The 17,500-nt window shown below is 50.9% G+C and overlaps 9 non-coding genes and 4 pseudogenes across 9 annotated transcripts; all 13 read left to right on the top strand.

The window, feature by feature from the left end:
• The first annotated feature begins 474 nt into the window (after positions 1–474).
• LOC142201626 (5S ribosomal RNA) lies at positions 475–593 on the top strand. Its single transcript, XR_012715550.1, has one exon. It is a non-coding gene; the product is annotated as a 5S ribosomal RNA (ribosomal RNA).
• Positions 594–1,314: 721 nt separating this feature from the next.
• On the top strand, positions 1,315–1,433 carry LOC142201759 (5S ribosomal RNA). The gene has a single exon (XR_012715651.1). It is a non-coding gene; the product is annotated as a 5S ribosomal RNA (ribosomal RNA).
• Positions 1,434–2,154: 721 nt separating this feature from the next.
• On the top strand, positions 2,155–2,273 carry LOC142202132 (5S ribosomal RNA). The gene has a single exon (XR_012716007.1). It is a non-coding gene; the product is annotated as a 5S ribosomal RNA (ribosomal RNA).
• Positions 2,274–2,994: 721 nt separating this feature from the next.
• On the top strand, positions 2,995–3,113 carry LOC142201480 (5S ribosomal RNA). Its single transcript, XR_012715530.1, has one exon. It is a non-coding gene; the product is annotated as a 5S ribosomal RNA (ribosomal RNA).
• A 721-nt stretch (positions 3,114–3,834) lies between these two features.
• On the top strand, positions 3,835–3,953 carry LOC142202123 (5S ribosomal RNA). Its single transcript, XR_012715999.1, has one exon. It is a non-coding gene; the product is annotated as a 5S ribosomal RNA (ribosomal RNA).
• Positions 3,954–4,674: 721 nt separating this feature from the next.
• On the top strand, positions 4,675–4,783 carry LOC142201463 (5S ribosomal RNA; annotated as a pseudogene).
• Positions 4,784–5,504: 721 nt separating this feature from the next.
• LOC142202151 (5S ribosomal RNA) lies at positions 5,505–5,623 on the top strand. Its single transcript, XR_012716025.1, has one exon. It is a non-coding gene; the product is annotated as a 5S ribosomal RNA (ribosomal RNA).
• Positions 5,624–6,344: 721 nt separating this feature from the next.
• LOC142201437 (5S ribosomal RNA) lies at positions 6,345–6,463 on the top strand (annotated as a pseudogene).
• A 2,960-nt stretch (positions 6,464–9,423) lies between these two features.
• Positions 9,424–9,542, top strand: LOC142201417 (5S ribosomal RNA; annotated as a pseudogene).
• Positions 9,543–12,502: 2,960 nt separating this feature from the next.
• Positions 12,503–12,621, top strand: LOC142201416 (5S ribosomal RNA; annotated as a pseudogene).
• A 2,961-nt stretch (positions 12,622–15,582) lies between these two features.
• On the top strand, positions 15,583–15,701 carry LOC142202176 (5S ribosomal RNA). The gene has a single exon (XR_012716049.1). It is a non-coding gene; the product is annotated as a 5S ribosomal RNA (ribosomal RNA).
• A 721-nt stretch (positions 15,702–16,422) lies between these two features.
• Positions 16,423–16,541, top strand: LOC142201627 (5S ribosomal RNA). The gene has a single exon (XR_012715551.1). It is a non-coding gene; the product is annotated as a 5S ribosomal RNA (ribosomal RNA).
• A 710-nt stretch (positions 16,542–17,251) lies between these two features.
• LOC142201590 (5S ribosomal RNA) lies at positions 17,252–17,370 on the top strand. Its single transcript, XR_012715540.1, has one exon. It is a non-coding gene; the product is annotated as a 5S ribosomal RNA (ribosomal RNA).
• Positions 17,371–17,500: the final 130 nt, after the last annotated feature.

Below are 17,500 nucleotides of genomic sequence, written 5' to 3'. Positions count from 1 at the left end.
TCTGGGCCTCCCGCCGGGCTGGAGGCCATAGCTAGTAACCTGCAGACCAATTTACAGGGCAACACAGGCTGAACATTTTTGCAGGCAACGCGCCCTAAGAAAAGAGAAGCCGACTGAAAAGCAGCTTCGCTTCCAGGCACGGGCAACCATCTCACCTTCTTCCTTAGCCGACTCCTGGACAACGGGCTCCGGCCCAGCTTGCTCTTTCTTTCACCCCCGGGATGGTTTCTTAGCCCTGCGCAGACCCTGCGCCCAGCCCTTTTGAAAGAGGGCGGCTGCGGCCTGTGACTGGTTGCTGAACCACACCTGTGGGTATAAGGGCCGCCCCCAGCCCTTGCACTGCTCCTGCTGGAATATGAAGTTCCCTTAAGAGAAGGCAAAAAGTGAAGAAAAAGGCCTAGCGTGGAGTAGTGCAAAGAGCTGCCGGCAGCCAGACTGCAAAGTAGAAGAGGAGTAAGTGAGAGGCCTGTCTCTGCCTACGGCCACACCACCCTGAACATGCCCGATCTCATCTGATCTCGGAAGCTAAGCAGGGTCGGGCCTGGTTAGTACTTGGATGGGAGACCGCCTGGGAATACCAGGTGCTGTAGGCTTTTGCTTTTCCTCACTTCCACCAGCAGGGGGTCACTCTCCTCTATGCCATTTTTACATTCACTTTTTACACTGCACACTTGCTTCTTTTACATTCGCTTTCTCTCTTGCACTCTTTAGTCCTTGCAAAATCCTAGTATTCTCATTCGTACCGCTATCATTCTTAGCAGCTGCAGCCGCAGCGGGCGTGGTGGCCACCAGCGTTGTGGCTTTTTACTTTTAATAATAGCAGGCTTCATTTCCATAGCATCTGGGCCTCCCGCCGGGCTGGAGGCCATAGCTAGTAACCTGCAGACCAATTTACAGGGCAACACAGGCTGAACATCTTTGCAGGCAACGCGCCCTAGGAAAAGAGAAGCCGACTGAAAAGCAGCTTCGCTTCCAGGCACGGGCAACCATCTCACCTTCTTCCTTAGCCGACTCCTGGACAACGGGCTCCGGCCCAGCTTGCTCTTTCTTTCACCCCCGGGATGGTTTCTTAGCCCTGCGCAGACCCTGCGCCCAGCCCTTTTGAAAGAGGGCGGCTGCGGCCTGTGACTGGTTGCTGAACCACACCTGTGGGTATAAGGGCCGCCCCCAGCCCTTGCACTGCTCCTGCTGGAATATGAAGTTCCCTTAAGAGAAGGCAAAAAGTGAAGAAAAAGGCCTAGCGTGGAGTAGTGCAAAGAGCTGCCGGCAGCCAGACTGCAAAGTAGAAGAGGAGTAAGTGAGAGGCTTGTCTCTGCCTACAGCCACACCACCCTGAACATGCCCGATCTCGTCTGATCTCGGAAACTAAGCAGGGTCGGGCCTGGTTAGTACTTGGATGGGAGACCGCCTGGGAATACCAGGTGCTGTAGGCTTTTGCTTTTCCTCACTTCCACCAGCAGGGGGTCACTCTCCTCTATGCCATTTTTACATTCACTTTTTACACTGCACACTTGCTTCTTTTACATTCGCTTTCTCTCTTGCACTCTTTAGTCCTTGCAAAATCCTAGTATTCTCATTCGTACCTCTATCACTCTTAGCAGCTGCAGCCGCAGCGGGCATGGTGGCCACCAGCGTTGTGGCTTTTTACTTTTAATAATAGCAGGCTTCATTTCCATAGCATCTGGGCCTCCCGCCGGGCTGGAGGCCATAGCTAGTAACCTGCAGACCAATTTACAGGGCAACACAGGCTGAACATTTTTGCAGGCAACGCGCCCTAAGAAAAGAGAAGCCGACTGAAAAGCAGCTTCGCTTCCAGGCACGGGCAACCATCTCACCTTCTTCCTTAGCCGACTCCTGGACAACGGGCTCCGGCCCAGCTTGCTCTTTCTTTCACCCCCGGGATGGTTTCTTAGCCCTGCGCAGACCCTGCGCCCAGCCCTTTTGAAAGAGGGCGGCTGCGGCCTGTGACTGGTTGCTGAACCACACCTGTGGGTATAAGGGCCGCCCCCAGCCCTTGCACTGCTCCTGCTGGAATATGAAGTTCCCTTAAGAGAAGGCAAAAAGTGAAGAAAAAGGCCTAGCGTGGAGTAGTGCAAAGAGCTGCCGTCAGCCAGGCTGCAAAGTAGAAGAGGAGTAAGTGAGAGGCTTGTCTTTGCCTACGGCCACACCACCCTGAACACGCCCGATCTCGTCTTATCTTGGAAGCTAAGCAGGGTCGGGCCTGGTTAGTACTTGGATGGGAGACCGTCTGGGAATACCAGGTGCTGTAGGCTTTTGCTTTTCCTCACTTCCACCAGCAGGGGGTCACTCTCCTCTATGCCATTTTTACATTCACTTTTTACACTGCACACTTGCTTCTTTTACATTCGCTTTCTCTCTTGCACTCTTTAGTCCTTGCAAAATCCTAGTATTCTCATTCGTACCGCTATCACTCTTAGCAGCTGCAGCCGCAGCGGGCATGGTGGCCACCAGCGTTGTGGCTTTTTACTTTTAATAATAGCAGGCTTCATTTCCATAGCATCTGGGCCGCCCGCCGGGCTGGAGGCCATAGCTAGTAACCTGCAGACCAATTTACAGGGCAACACAGGCTGAACATCTTTGCAGGAAACGCGCCCTAGGAAAAGAGAAGCCGACTGAAAAGCAGCTTCGCTTCCAGGCACGGGCAACCATCTCACCTTCTTCCTTAGCCGACTCCTGGACAACGGGCTCCGGCCCAGCTTGCTCTTTCTTTCACCCCCGGGATGGTTTCTTAGCCCTGCGCAGACCCTGCGCCCAGCCCTTTTGAAAGAGAGTGGCTGCGGCCTGTGACTGGTTGCTGAACCACACCTGTGGGTATAAGGGCCGCCCCCAGCCCTTGCACTGCTCCTGCTGGAATATGAAGTTCCCTTAAGAGAAGGCAAAAAGTGAAGAAAAAGGCCTAGCGTGGAGTAGTGCAAAGAGCTGCCGGCAGCCAGACTGCAAAGTAGAAGAGGAGTAAGTGAGAGGCCTGTCTCTGCCTACGGCCACACCACCCTGAACATGCCCGATCTCATCTGATCTCGGAAGCTAAGCAGGGTCGGGCCTGGTTAGTACTTGGATGGGAGACCACCTGGGAATACCAGGTGCTGTAGGCTTTTGCTTTTCCTCACTTCCACCAGCAGGGGGTCACTCTCCTCTATGCCATTTTTACATTCACTTTTTACACTGCACACTTGCTTCTTTTACATTCGCTTTCTCTCTTGCACTCTTTAGTCCTTGCAAAATCCTAGTATTCTCATTCGTACCGCTATCACTCTTAGCAGCTGCAGCCGCAGCGGGCATGGTGGCCACCAGCGTTGTGGCTTTTTAGTTTTAATAATAGCAGGCTTCATTTCCATAGCATCTGGGCCTCCCGCCGGGCTGGAGGCCATAGCTAGTAACCTGCAGACCAATTTACAGGGCAACACAGGCTGAACATCTTTGCAGGCAACGTGCCCTAGGAAAAGAGAAGCCGACTGAAAAGCAGCTTCGCTTCCTGGCACGGGCAACCATCTCACCTTCTTCCTTAGCCGACTCCTGGACAACGGGCTCCGGCCCAGCTTGCTCTTTCTTTCACCCCCGGGATGGTTTCTTAGTCCTGCGCAGACCCTGCGCCCAGCCCTTTTGAAAGAGGGCGGCTGCGGCCTGTGACTGGTTGCTGAACCACACCTGTGGGTATAAGGGCCGCCCCCAGCCCTTGCACTGCTCCTGCTGGAATATGAAGTTCCCTTAAGAGAAGGCAAAAAGTGAAGAAAAAGGCCTAGCGTGGAGTAGTGCAAAGAGCTGCCGTCAGCCAGGCTGCAAAGTAGAAGAGGAGTAAGTGAGAGGCTTGTCTCTGCCTACGGCCACACCACCCTGAACACGCCCGATCTCGTCTGATCTTGGAAGCTAAGAACGGTCGGGCCTGGTTAGTACTTGGATGGGAGACCGCCTGGGAATACCAGGTGCTGTAGGCTTTTGCTTTTCCTCACTTCCACCAGCAGGGGGTCACTCTCCTCTATGCCATTTTTACATTCACTTTTTACACTGCACACTTGCTTCTTTTACATTCGCTTTCTCTCTTGCACTCTTTAGTCCTTGCAAAATCCTAGTATTCTCATTCGTACCGCTATCACTCTTAGCAGCTGCAGCCGCAGCGGGCATGGTGGCCACCAGCGTTGTGGCTTTTTACTTTTAATAATAGCAGGCTTCATTTCCATAGCATCTGGGCCTCCCGCCGGGCTGGAGGCCATAGCTAGTAACCTGCAGACCAATTTACAGGGCAACACAGGTTGAACATCTTTGCAGGCAACGCGCCCTAGGAAAAGAGAAGCCGACTGAAAAGCAGCTTCGCTTCCAGGCACGGGCAACCATCTCACCTTCTTCCTCAGCCGACTCCTGGACAACGGGCTCCGGCCCAGCTTGCTCTTTCTTTCACCCCCGGGATGGTTTCTTAGCCCTGCGCAGACCCTGCGCCCAGCCCTTTTGAAAGAGGGCGGCTGCGGCCTGTGACTGGTTGCTGAACCACACCTGTGGGTATAAGGGCCGCCCCCAGCCCTTGCACTGCTCCTGCTGGAATATGAAGTTCCCTTAAGAGAAGGCAAAAAGTGAAGAAAAAGGCCTAGCGTGGAGTAGTGCAAAGAGCTGCCGTCAGCCAGGCTGCAAAGTAGAAGAGGAGTAAGTGAGAGGCTTGTCTCTGCCTACGGCCACACCACCCTGAACACGCCTGATCTTGGAAGCTAAGCAGGGTCGGGCCTGGTTAGTACTTGGATGGGAGACCGCCTGGGAATACCAGGTGCTGTAGGCTTTTGCTTTTCCTCACTTCCACCAGCAGGGGGTCACTCTCCTCTATGCCATTTTTACATTCACTTTTTACACTGCACACTTGCTTCTTTTACATTCGCTTTCTCTCTTGCACTCTTTAGTCCTTGCAAAATCCTAGTATTCTCATTCGTACCGCTATCACTCTTAGCAGCTGCAGCCGCAGCGGGCATGGTGGCCACCAGCGTTGTGGCTTTTTACTTTTAATAATAGCAGGCTTCATTTCCATAGCATCTGGGCCTCCCGCCGGGCTGGAGGCCATAGCTAGTAACCTGCAGACCAATTTACAGGGCAACACAGGCTGAACATCTTTGCAGGCAACGCGCCCTAGGAAAAGAGAAGCCGACTGAAAAGCAGCTTCGCTTCCAGGCACGGGCAACCATCTCACCTTCTTCCTTAGCCGACTCCTGGACAACGGGCTCCGGCCCAGCTTGCTCTTTCTTTCACCCCCGGGATGGTTTCTTAGCCCTGCGCAGAGCCTGCGCCCAGCCCTTTTGAAAGAGGGCGGCTGCGGCCTGTGACTGGTTGCTGAACCACACCTGTGGGTATAAGGGCCGCCCCCAGCCCTTGCACTGCTCCTGCTGGAATATGAAGTTCCCTTAAGAGAAGGCAAAAAGTGAAGAAAAAGGCCTAGCGTGGAGTAGTGCAAAGAGCTGCCGGCAGCCAGGCTGCAAAGTAGAAGAGGAGTAAGTGAGAGGCCTGTCTCTGCCTACGGCCACACCACCCTGAACACGCCCGATCTTGTCTGATTTCGGAAGCTAAGCAGGCTCGGGCCTGGTTAGTACTTGAATGGGAGACCGCCTGGGAATACCAGGTGCTGTAGGCTTTTGCTTTTCCTCACTTCCACCAGCAGGGGGTCACTCTCCTCTATGCCATTTTTACATTCACTTTTTACACTGCACACTTGCTTCTTTTACATTCGCTTTCTCTCTTGCACTCTTTAGTCCTTGCACAATCCTAGTATTCTCATTCGTACTGCTATCACTCTTAGCAGCTGCAGCCGCAGCGGGCGTGGTGGCCACCAGCGTTGTGGCTTTTTACTTTTAATAATAGCAGGCTTCATTTCCATAGCATCTGGGCCTCCCGCCGGGCTGGAGGCCATAGCTAGTAACCTGCAGACCAATTTACAGGGCAACACAGGCTGAACATCTTTGCAGGCAACGCGCCCTAGGAAAAGAGAAGCCGACTGAAAAGCAGCTTCGCTTCCAGGCACGGGCAACCATCTCACCTTCTTCCTTAGCCGACTCCTGGACAACGGGCTCCGGCCCAGCTTGCTCTTTCTTTCACCCCCGGGATGGTTTCTTAGCCCTGCGCAGACCCTGCGCCCAGCCCTTTTGAAAGAGGGCGGCTGCGGCCTGTGACTGGTTGCTGAACCACACCTGTGGGTATAAGGGCTGCCCACAGCCCTTGCACTGCTCCTGCTGGAATATGAAGTTCCCTTAAGAGAAGGCAAAAAGTGAAGAAAAAGGCCTAGCGTGGAGTAGTGCAAAGAGCTGCCGGCAGCCAGGCTGCAAAGTAGAAGAGGAGTAAGTGAGAGGCCTGTCTCTGCCTACGGCCACACCACCCTGAACACGCCCGATCTCGTCTGATCTTGGAAACTAAGCAGGGTCGGGCCTGGTTAGTCCTTGGATGGGAGACCACCTCGGAATGCCAGGAGCTGTAGGCTTTTGCTTTTCCTCACTTCCACCAGCAGGGGGTCACTCTCCTCTATGCCATTTTTACATTCACTTTTTACACTGCACACTTGCTTCTTTTACATTCGCTTTCTCTCTTGCACTCTTTAGTCCTTGCAAAATCCTAGTATTCTCATTCGTACTGTAATGTCTCGGTACTGCTAGTCCAATTCGCTCTACTCATCCTTGCAGACTGAGATAGCATGGACATTTTTGTATAAGGTAAATATTTTCCTCCCCCTTCATTCCTTCTATATATTTCTATTCTTCCAGAGCCAGCACATAGGGGGTCTATTAATGCGCCATCTTGTGGATGTTTTTGTGAACTGCACCTGCCTATACTTTGCCATTGTAATTTGAGTTGTTACTGTAAAGGGAGTGTCCATTATGATTAGCTGACCTCCAGGACCAATCAGGCTCCCTTGACTGGCCTGGAGGGAGAGTTGAGTGACCACCCTCTCTAGAGGGTGCTGGGGACGTTTTTGGCTGATGTCTTTTGTGTGGGGCTACAAGGCTAAGAGAGGATACACAGCTAGCAGACTGAGCACATGGAGCAAGAATGATGGCTGCCCACTATCAGGGTACACCAAGCAGAGATGCCTTCTCCTCTGTCCTCAAGGCCCTTCTCAGAGAGTGTTTTCCTCTGAAGCTCTAATCTTACAAGTGCTGAAGTTGATGGACTTGTCTTATCCGTACATCTGGGACCTCACACGTATATCTCTATCCAAGTAAGTCCTTGGGACAAATCTATAGTTAAGAAACCCATAGCTAGTCTGGCGGAAATTGAGGGTCTCCCGCTGCCGAATTGTATCTCCCCTTCTATATACGTGTACCCAGTTTGTTGAGGACTAACCCCCTGGATACAGGCCATCTTTACAAGTATATACAAGTTAACTGCCAAGCAACTACTATCCAAAGCATTCTGCCCCATCCTCTGCTAATTGGACACTACCTACAAAGATCGCTGTATTGTATGTGAAGAAGTCCTCCATATGTACATTTGTATTACTTTGTCCTGCTAGTAAAAAGAAAAGCAACGATTACCCCCGAAGCCTGGTTGTCTGTTGTCATTGTCAGATATCACGCAGGGGAGGGTAGTCGGGGACATCAAAAGGGAGAGCTGGTGCACATTTGGGTCCCAGGGACTCCCCCTTGAAAGCCGGCCACATCGGATATAATCACCAGCGATACCAGCCCTGGCCCTCCTGAGTGTTGCAAACCCTTTATCCTGTTCGTGACGCCACAAAAAGTTAAAGGGTTTGCAACGCTCGGGAAGGCCAGGGCTGGTATCACGGTAATATATCCGATGTGGCCGGCTTTCAGGGGGGTCCCTGGGTCCCGAAAGTGCACCAAATCTCCTTTTTGATGTCCCCGACTACCCACCCCTGCTCTGATATCTGACAGTGACAACAGACAACCAGGCTTCGGGGGTAATTGTTGCTCTTTTTACTAGCAGGACGAGTTGATACAAATATACAGGTGACGGAGTGATTCTTCACATACAATACAGCGATCTTTATAGACAATGTCCACTTAATCAGGTGATGGAGCTTTGAGCAAGAATACCTTAGACTTGGTTAACTCGTAGTAGCTTGGGAAGTTAAACTTGTATATACTTGTAGGGATGGCCTCTATCCAGGGGGTTAGTCCTCAACAAAGCTGGGTACAAGTATATAGAAGAGGCGATACAAGTTATCGACGGCGGGGGACCCTCAATTTCCGTCAGATTAGCTATGGGCTCCTTAAATATATATTTGTCCCAAAGACTTACTTGAATAAAGAAATACGTGTGGAGTTCCCAGATGTATGGATACCAGACGGCCTACTCGTAGAGACGTGGAGCTTCAGGGGAAAACACTCCCTGAGGAACATCTTGGAGGCAGAGGAAAAGGCATCTCTGCTTGGAGATTCAGAAGAAAGTATTCTCTGAGAAGAAGCTTGGGTACAGAGGAAAGGACGTCTCTGTTACAATTTCCCGGAGACTTAGCTGCCATTTTTACAGCTTCCCATGTGCTCAGCTCAACACCGAAGACATAAGACCAAAAAGTTCCCAACCCCCTCTCTAGAGTGGGCGGTCACTCAGCTCCGCCTCCAGGCCAGCCAAGCTCCCTTGAGTGGTCCTGGAGGTCATCTAATTATAATGGACACTCCCTTTACAGTGCCAGCTCAAATTACAATGACAAAGTATAGGCAGGTGTAGTTCACAAAAACATCCACAAGATGGCGCATTAATAGACCCCTGTGTGCTGGCTCTGGAAGAATAGAAATATATAGAAGGAATGAAGGGGGAGGAAAATATTTACCTTATATGAAAATGTCCATGCTATCTCGGTCTGCAAGGATTATTAGAGGGAATTGCACTAGCAGTACCGGGACATTACAGTACCGCTATCACTCTTAGCAGCTGCAGCCGCAGCGGGCGTGGTGGCCACCAGCGTTGTGGCTTTTTACTTTTAATAATAGACTTCATTTCCATAGCATCTGGGCCTCCCGCCGGGCTGGAGGCCATAGCTAGTAACCTGCAGACCAATTTACAGGGCAACACAGGCTGAACATCTTTGCAGGCAACGCGCCCTAGGAAAAGAGAAGCCGACTGAAAAGCAGCTTCGCTTCGAGGTACGGACAACCATCTCACCTTCTTCCTTAGCCGACTCCTGGACAACGGGCTCCGGCCCAGCTTGCTCTTTCTTTCACCCCCGGGATGGTTTCTTAGCCCTGCGCAGACCCTGCGCCCAGCCCTTTTGAAAGAGGGCGGCTGCGGCCTGTGACTGGTTGCTGAACCACACCTGTGGGTATAAGGGCCGCCCCAGCCCTTGCACTGCTCCTGCTGGAATATGAAGTTCCCTTAAGAGAAGGCAAAAAGTGAAGAAAAAGGCCTAGCGTGGAGTAGTGCAAAGAGCTGCCGGCAGCCAGGCTGCAAAGTAGAAGAGGAGTAAGTGAGAGGCCTGTCTCTGCCTACGGCCACACCACCCTGAACACGCCTGATCTCGTCTGATCTTGGAAACTAAGCAGGGTCGGGCCTGGTTAGTACTTGGATGGGAGACCACCTCGGAATGCCAGGAGCTGTAGGCTTTTGCTTTTCCTCACTTCCACCAGCAGGGGGTCACTCTCCTCTATGCCATTTTTACATTCACTTTTTACACTGCACACTTGCTTCTTTTACATTCGCTTTCTCTCTTGCACTCTTTAGTCCTTGCAAAATCCTAGTATTCTCATTCGTACTGTAATGTCTCGGTACTGCTAGTCCAATTCGCTCTACTCATCCTTGCAGACTGAGATAGCATGGACATTTTTGTATAAGGTAAATATTTTCCTCCCCCTTCATTGCTTCTATATATTTCTATTCTTCCAGAGCCAGCACATAGGGGGTCTATTAATGCGCCATCTTGTGGATGTTTTTGTGAACTGCACCTGCCTATACTTTGCCATTGTAATTTGAGTTGTTACTGTAAAGGGAGTGTCCATTATGATTAGCTGACCTCCAGGACCAATCAGGCTCCCTTGACTGGCCTGGAGGGAGAGTTGAGTGACCACCCTCTCTAGAGGGTGCTGGGGACGTTTTTGGCTGATGTCTTTTGTGTGGGGCTACAAGGCTAAGAGAGGATACACAGCTAGCAGACTGAGCACATGGAGCAAGAATGATGGCTGCCCACTATCAGGGTACACCAAGCAGAGATGCCTTCTCCTCTGTCCTCAAGGCCCTTCTCAGAGAGTGTTTTCCTCTGAAGCTCTAATCTTACAAGTGCTGAAGTTGATGGACTTGTCTTATCCGTACATCTGGGACCTCACACGTATATCTCTATCCAAGTAAGTCCTTGGGACAAATCTATAGTTAAGAAACCCATAGCTAGTCTGGCGGAAATTGAGGGTCTCCCGCTGCCGAATTGTATCTCCCCTTCTATATACGTGTACCCAGTTTGTTGAGGACTAACCCCCTGGATACAGGCCATCTTTACAAGTATATACAAGTTAACTGCCAAGCAACTACTATCCAAAGCATTCTGCCCCATCCTCTGCTAATTGGACACTACCTACAAAGATCGCTGTATTGTATGTGAAGAAGTCCTCCATATGTACATTTGTATTACTTTGTCCTGCTAGTAAAAAGAAAAGCAACGATTACCCCCGAAGCCTGGTTGTCTGTTGTCATTGTCAGATATCACGCAGGGGAGGGTAGTCGGGGACATCAAAAGGGAGAGCTGGTGCACATTTGGGTCCCAGGGACTCCCCCTTGAAAGCCGGCCACATCGGATATAATCACCAGCGATACCAGCCCTGGCCCTCCTGAGTGTTGCAAACCCTTTATCCTGTTCGTGACGCCACAAAAAGTTAAAGGGTTTGCAACGCTCGGGAAGGCCAGGGCTGGTATCACGGTAATATATCCGATGTGGCCGGCTTTCAGGGGGGTCCCTGGGTCCCGAAAGTGCACCAAATCTCCTTTTTGATGTCCCCGACTACCCACCCCTGCTCTGATATCTGACAGTGACAACAGACAACCAGGCTTCGGGGGTAATTGTTGCTCTTTTTACTAGCAGGACGAGTTGATACAAATATACAGGTGACGGAGTGATTCTTCACATACAATACAGCGATCTTTATAGACAATGTCCACTTAATCAGGTGATGGAGCTTTGAGCAAGAATACCTTAGACTTGGTTAACTCGTAGTAGCTTGGGAAGTTAAACTTGTATATACTTGTAGGGATGGCCTCTATCCAGGGGGTTAGTCCTCAACAAAGCTGGGTACAAGTATATAGAAGAGGCGATACAAGTTATCGACGGCGGGGGACCCTCAATTTCCGTCAGATTAGCTATGGGCTCCTTAAATATATATTTGTCCCAAAGACTTACTTGAATAAAGAAATACGTGTGGAGTTCCCAGATGTATGGATACCAGACGGCCTACTCGTAGAGACGTGGAGCTTCAGGGGAAAACACTCCCTGAGGAACATCTTGGAGGCAGAGGAAAAGGCATCTCTGCTTGGAGATTCAGAAGAAAGTATTCTCTGAGAAGAAGCTTGGGTACAGAGGAAAGGACGTCTCTGTTACAATTTCCCGGAGACTTAGCTGCCATTTTTACAGCTTCCCATGTGCTCAGCTCAACACCGAAGACATAAGACCAAAAAGTTCCCAACCCCCTCTCTAGAGTGGGCGGTCACTCAGCTCCGCCTCCAGGCCAGCCAAGCTCCCTTGAGTGGTCCTGGAGGTCATCTAATTATAATGGACACTCCCTTTACAGTGCCAGCTCAAATTACAATGACAAAGTATAGGCAGGTGTAGTTCACAAAAACATCCACAAGATGGCGCATTAATAGACCCCTGTGTGCTGGCTCTGGAAGAATAGAAATATATAGAAGGAATGAAGGGGGAGGAAAATATTTACCTTATATGAAAATGTCCATGCTATCTCGGTCTGCAAGGATTATTAGAGGGAATTGCACTAGCAGTACCGGGACATTACAGTACCGCTATCACTCTTAGCAGCTGCAGCCGCAGCGGGCGTGGTGGCCACCAGCGTTGTGGCTTTTTACTTTTAATAATAGACTTCATTTCCATAGCATCTGGGCCTCCCGCCGGGCTGGAGGCCATAGCTAGTAACCTGCAGACCAATTTACAGGGCAACACAGGCTGAACATCTTTGCAGGCAACGCGCCCTAGGAAAAGAGAAGCCGACTGAAAAGCAGCTTCGCTTCGAGGTACGGACAACCATCTCACCTTCTTCCTTAGCCGACTCCTGGACAACGGGCTCCGGCCCAGCTTGCTCTTTCTTTCACCCCCGGGATGGTTTCTTAGCCCTGCGCAGACCCTGCGCCCAGCCCTTTTGAAAGAGGGCGGCTGCGGCCTGTGACTGGTTGCTGAACCACACCTGTGGGTATAAGGGCCGCCCCAGCCCTTGCACTGCTCCTGCTGGAATATGAAGTTCCCTTAAGAGAAGGCAAAAAGTGAAGAAAAAGGCCTAGCGTGGAGTAGTGCAAAGAGCTGCCGGCAGCCAGGCTGCAAAGTAGAAGAGGAGTAAGTGAGAGGCCTGTCTCTGCCTACGGCCACACCACCCTGAACACGCCTGATCTCGTCTGATCTTGGAAACTAAGCAGGGTCGGGCCTGGTTAGTACTTGGATGGGAGACCACCTCGGAATGCCAGGAGCTGTAGGCTTTTGCTTTTCCTCACTTCCACCAGCAGGGGGTCACTCTCCTCTATGCCATTTTTACATTCACTTTTTACACTGCACACTTGCTTCTTTTACATTCGCTTTCTCTCTTGCACTCTTTAGTCCTTGCAAAATCCTAGTATTCTCATTCGTACTGTAATGTCTCGGTACTGCTAGTCCAATTCGCTCTACTCATCCTTGCAGACTGAGATAGCATGGACATTTTTGTATAAGGTAAATATTTTCCTCCCCCTTCATTGCTTCTATATATTTCTATTCTTCCAGAGCCAGCACATAGGGGGTCTATTAATGCGCCATCTTGTGGATGTTTTTGTGAACTGCACCTGCCTATACTTTGCCATTGTAATTTGAGTTGTTACTGTAAAGGGAGTGTCCATTATGATTAGCTGACCTCCAGGACCAATCAGGCTCCCTTGACTGGCCTGGAGGGAGAGTTGAGTGACCACCCTCTCTAGAGGGTGCTGGGGACGTTTTTGGCTGATGTCTTTTGTGTGGGGCTACAAGGCTAAGAGAGGATACACAGCTAGCAGACTGAGCACATGGAGCAAGAATGATGGCTGCCCACTATCAGGGTACACCAAGCAGAGATGCCTTCTCCTCTGTCCTCAAGGCCCTTCTCAGAGAGTGTTTTCCTCTGAAGCTCTAATCTTACAAGTGCTGAAGTTGATGGACTTGTCTTATCCGTACATCTGGGACCTCACACGTATATCTCTATCCAAGTAAGTCCTTGGGACAAATCTATAGTTAAGAAACCCATAGCTAGTCTGGCGGAAATTGAGGGTCTCCCGCTGCCGAATTGTATCTCCCCTTCTATATACGTGTACCCAGTTTGTTGAGGACTAACCCCCTGGATACAGGCCATCTTTACAAGTATATACAAGTTAACTGCCAAGCAACTACTATCCAAAGCATTCTGCCCCATCCTCTGCTAATTGGACACTACCTACAAAGATCGCTGTATTGTATGTGAAGAAGTCCTCCATATGTACATTTGTATTACTTTGTCCTGCTAGTAAAAAGAAAAGCAACGATTACCCCCGAAGCCTGGTTGTCTGTTGTCATTGTCAGATATCACGCAGGGGAGGGTAGTCGGGGACATCAAAAGGGAGAGCTGGTGCACATTTGGGACCCAGGGACTCCCCCTTGAAAGCCGGCCACATCGGATATAATCACCAGCGATACCAGCCCTGGCCCTCCTGAGTGTTGCAAACCCTTTATCCTGTTCGTGACGCCACAAAAAGTTAAAGGGTTTGCAACGCTCGGGAAGGCCAGGGCTGGTATCACGGTAATATATCCGATGTGGCCGGCTTTCAGGGGGGTCCCTGGGTCCCGAAAGTGCACCAAATCTCCTTTTTGATGTCCCCGACTACCCACCCCTGCTCTGATATCTGACAGTGACAACAGACAACCAGGCTTCGGGGGTAATTGTTGCTCTTTTTACTAGCAGGACGAGTTGATACAAATATACAGGTGACGGAGTGATTCTTCACATACAATACAGCGATCTTTATAGACAATGTCCACTTAATCAGGTGATGGAGCTTTGAGCAAGAATACCTTAGACTTGGTTAACTCGAAGTAGCTTGGGAAGTTAAACTTGTATATACTTGTAGGGATGGCCTCCATCCAGGGGGTTAGTCCTCAACAAAGCTGGGTACAAGTATATAGAAGAGGCGATACAAGTTATCGACGGCGGGGGACCCTCAATTTCCGTCAGATTAGCTATGGGCTCCTTAAATATATATTTGTCCCAAAGACTTACTTGAATAAAGAAATACGTGTGGAGTTCCCAGATGTATGGATACCAGACGGCCTACTCGTAGAGACGTGGAGCTTCAGGGGAAAACACTCCCTGAGGAACATCTTGGAGGCAGAGGAAAAGGCATCTCTGCTTGGAGATTCAGAAGAAAGTATTCTCTGAGAAGAAGCTTGGGTACAGAGGAAAGGACGTCTCTGTTACAATTTCCCGGAGACTTAGCTGCCATTTTTACAGCTTCCCATGTGCTCTGCTCAACACCGAAGACATAAGACCAAAAAGTTCCCAACCCCCTCTCTAGAGTGGGCGGTCACTCAGCTCCGTCTCCAGGCCAGCCAAGCTCCCTTGAGTGGTCCTGGAGGTCATCTAATTATAATGGACACTCCCTTTACAGTGCCAGCTCAAATTACAATGACAAAGTATAGGCAGGTGTAGTTCACAAAAACATCCACAAGATGGCGCATTAATAGACCCCTGTGTGCTGGCTCTGGAAGAATAGAAATATATAGAAGGAATGAAGGGGGAGGAAAATATTTACCTTATATGAAAATGTCCATGCTATCTCGGTCTGCAAGGATTATTAGAGGGAATTGCACTAGCAGTACCGGGACATTACAGTACCGCTATCACTCTTAGCAGCTGCAGCCGCAGCGGGCGTGGTGGCCACCAGCGTTGTGGCTTTTTACTTTTAATAATAGACTTCATTTCCATAGCATCTGGGCCTCCCGCCGGGCTGGAGGCCATAGCTAGTAACCTGCAGACCAATTTACAGGGCAACACAGGCTGAACATCTTTGCAGGCAACGCGCCCTAGGAAAAGAGAAGCCGACTGAAAAGCAGCTTCGCTTCCAGGCACGGGCAACCATCTCACCTTCTTCCTTAGCCGACTCCTGGACAACGGGCTCTGGCCCAGCTTGCTCTTTCTTTCACCCCCGGGATGGTTTCTTAGCCCTGCGCAGACCCTGCGCCCAGCCCTTTTGAAAGAGGGTGGCTGCGGCCTTTGACTGGTTGCTGAACCACACCTGTGGGTATAAGGGCCGCCCCCAGCCCTTGCACTGCTCCTGCTGGAATATGAAGTTCCCTTAAGAGAAGGCAAAAAGTGAAGAAAAAGGCCTAGCGTGGAGTAGTGCAAAGAGCTGCCGGCAGCCAGGCTGCAAAGTAGAAGAGGAGTAAGAAAGAGGCCTGTCTCTGCCTATGGCCACACCACCCTGAACACGCCCGATCTCGTCTGATCTTGGAAGCTAAGCAGGGTCAGGCCTGGTTAGTACTTGGATGGGAGACCGCCGTGGAATACCAGGTGCTGTAGGCTTTTGCTTTTCCTCACTTCCACCAGCAGGGGGTCACTCTCCTCTATGCCATTTTTACATTCACTTTTTACACTGCACACTTGCTTCTTTTACATTCGCTTTCTCTCTTGCACTCTTTAGTCCTTGCAAAATCCTAGTATTCTCATTCGTACCGCTATCACTCTTAGCAGCTGCAGCCACAGCGGGCGTGGTGGCCACCAGCGTTGTGGCTTTTTACTTTTAATAATAGCAGGCTTCATTTCCATAGCATCTGGGCCTCCCGCCGGGCTGGAGTCCATAGCTAGTAACCTGCAGACCAATTTACAGGGCAACACAGGCTGAACATCTTTGAGGGCAACGCGCCCAAGGAAAAGAGAAGCCGACTGAAAAGCAGCTTCGCTTCCAGGCACGGGCAACCATCTCACCTTCTTCCTTAGCCGACTCCTGGACAACGGGCTCCGGCCCAGCTTGCTCTTTCTTTCACCCCCGGGATGGTTTCTTAGCCCTGCGCAGACCCTGCGCCCAGCCCTTTTGAAAGAGGGCGGCTGCGGCCTTTGACTGGTTGCTGAACCACACCTGTGGGTATAAGGGCCGCCCCCAGCCCTTGCACTGCTCCTGCTGGAATATGAAGTTCCCTTAAGAGAAGGCAAAAAGTGAAGAAAAAGGCCTAGCGTGGAGTAGTGCAAAGAGCTGCCGGCAGCCAGGCTGCAAAGTAGAAGAGGAGTAAGTGAGAGGCCTGTCTCTGCCTACGGCCACACCACCCTGAACACGCCCGATCTCGTCTGATCTCGGAAGCTAAGCAGGGTCGGGCCTGGTTAGTACTTGGATGGGAGACCGCCTGGGAATACCAGGTGCTGTAGGCTTTTGCTTTTCCTCACTTCCACCAGCAGGGGGTCACTCTCCTCTATGCCATTTTTACATTCACTTTTTACACTGCACACTTGCTTCTTTTACATTCGCTTTCTCTCTTGCACTCTTTAGTCCTTGCACAATCCTAGTATTCTCATTCGTACCGCCATCACTCTTAGCAGCTGCAGCCGCAGCAGGCGTGGTGGCCACCAGCGTTGTGGCTTTTTACTTTTAATAATAGCAGGCTTCATTTCCATAGCATCTGGGCCTCCCGCCGGGCTGGAGGCCATAGCTAGTAACCTGCAGACCAATTTACAGGGCAACACAGGCTGAACATCTTTGCAGGCAACGCGCCCTAGGAAAAGAGAAGCCGACTGAAAAGCAGCTTCGCTTCCAGGCACGGGCAACCATCTCACCTTCTTCCTTAGCCGACTCCTGGACAACGGGCTCCGGCCCAGCTTGCTCTTTCTTTCACCCCCAGGATGGTTTCTTAGCCCTGCGCCCAGCCCTTTTGAAAGAGGGCGGCTTCGGCCTGTGACTGGTTGCTGAACCACACCTGTGGGTATAAGGGCCGCCCCCAGCCCTTGCACTGCTCCTGCTGGAATATGAAGTTCCCTTAAGAGAAGGCAAAAAGTGAAGAAAAAGGCCTAGCGTGGAGTAGTGCAAAGAGCTGCCGGCAGCCAGGCTGCAAAGTAGAAGAGGAGTAAGTGAGAGGCCTGTCTCTGCCTACGGCCACACCACCCTGAACACGCCCGATCTCGTCTGATCTCGGAAGCTAAGCAGGGTCGGGCCTGGTTAGTACTTGGATGGGAGACCGCCTGGGAATACCAGGTGCTGTAGGCTTTTGCTTTTCCTCACTTCCACCAGCAGGGGGTCACTCTCCTCTATGCCATTTTTACATTCACTTTTTACACTGCACACTTGCTTCTTTTACATTCGCTTTCTCTCTTGCACTCTTTAGTCCTTGCAAAAT

Source organism: Leptodactylus fuscus, chromosome 4, assembly GCF_031893055.1.
Source record: "Leptodactylus fuscus isolate aLepFus1 chromosome 4, aLepFus1.hap2, whole genome shotgun sequence".
Lineage (NCBI taxonomy): Eukaryota > Metazoa > Chordata > Amphibia > Anura > Leptodactylidae > Leptodactylus > Leptodactylus fuscus.
Note: the sequence above shows the minus strand (reverse complement) of the source record. Positions and strands in the feature narration are given on the sequence as shown.